The sequence below is a fragment of the Aplysia californica genome, unplaced genomic scaffold (genome assembly GCF_000002075.1).
Source record: "Aplysia californica isolate F4 #8 unplaced genomic scaffold, AplCal3.0 scaffold00113, whole genome shotgun sequence".
Lineage (NCBI taxonomy): Eukaryota > Metazoa > Mollusca > Gastropoda > Aplysiida > Aplysiidae > Aplysia > Aplysia californica.
The window spans coordinates 224,619-225,848 of record NW_004797383.1 but is presented as its reverse complement, the minus strand read 5'-3'; the positions used below and the strand labels follow the sequence as shown (position 1 = coordinate 225,848).

Below are 1,230 nucleotides of genomic sequence, written 5' to 3'. Positions count from 1 at the left end.
AATGTTAGCGCCTCAAACAGCTGCGCTCTGCTGTGCCCGCTCTGCTCGCAGTGTGGCCAGAGCCTTAGGTCATATGAGCGCCAGAAGATTAGAGGTGTTACAAGAGAGTAACAAAAATGTTAAAAAGTAGGGGAGATAAGGACGATAGATGTTTGATAGGAAAGAAGAAGCAAACCACTCCAGAGCACCCGCCAACCACCCACATTACATCCTTGGGAACTTTGGGAAAGGTACTTTACCCGATTTTTTTCCATGGTTCGATCGATTCTAAATTTCGACAAAGGATATCGGGAATGTTGTGTATTACAACTAGATCTATGACTACTGTGTCTGTATGCCTATAAGATACGCGAAACTAGGTCTGTCTGTACACTGTATAATGGAATAATGTCATAGGAAGAAAAATCACACAAGAAGCGTCCTTGGGGTGCTAGGGGGGGTTGCCATGGAGAACATCAACATCCCATCCAAAACAATCCAAAACAAGAATCGGTCTCAAGTTTGATCCCGCTTCCCGCAGTCGGAACGAGAAGCTATTGCCAAATACAATTGGGAAAAACAACAGATTACCCCTTTCCCCACTGCCTTTGTGTACTACACCCACTACTGGCCATTTTGTAAGGATATAACTCCGACTCCGAGTGCGTTCAATCTACACGCTCCCGCTTCCATGTAGTGCCTAATCTTCTAATTTGGTGTATTTAATGCAGTGATCTCTATAAGAAATGTTCATATGATGAATGCGTGGTAGTGGCTACTGTTAAGAACATATTTATGGCGTTATTTAGTGTACGAAACACTAGCTGGATGGTTCACACCCGCACACCTTCTATTGACTTTATAAATAGAAGGATCAGACAGGTTGGTTAATTTGTGAAAGAATCCCAACTTACAAATGTTAAACATGTATTATAAAACAAAAAGTTATTAGACATGAAATAAATGAGGCCAGCGGTTGTCAGGGTGTGAGTGATGTGATTGCCACATGTGGTTCTTGCACCCGCACAAAGGATGAAAGATACAAAAGAAAATGGTGATCAAAACAGACTGTGCTAAGAAGAACTGTGTTTGACTGTGTGATCTTTACAGATGGGAGAACACTTCTCGCATCGTGGCTTCGTCTTCCAACTCCAATCCTTTTTGCTTTGCACAGTGCACGTCTCTTTTGCTTTTTGGACTCAGGAGATGCATGTCATTAGGCTAGATCCTCTTCCTTTCTTTATATATATA

At 42.1% G+C, this 1,230-nt stretch overlaps 1 protein-coding gene across 1 annotated transcript in view; it reads left to right on the top strand.

Annotated features, from left to right (window-relative positions):
- The first annotated feature begins 777 nt into the window (after window positions 1-777).
- Window positions 778-1,230, top strand: part of LOC101852760 (baculoviral IAP repeat-containing protein 2) — a 17,132-nt gene continuing 16,679 nt past the window's right edge. The window contains exon 1 of the mRNA XM_035969085.1: window positions 778-861. The gene's annotated coding sequence lies outside the window, so the exon portion shown is untranslated. The remainder of the gene's footprint in view (window positions 862-1,230) is intronic.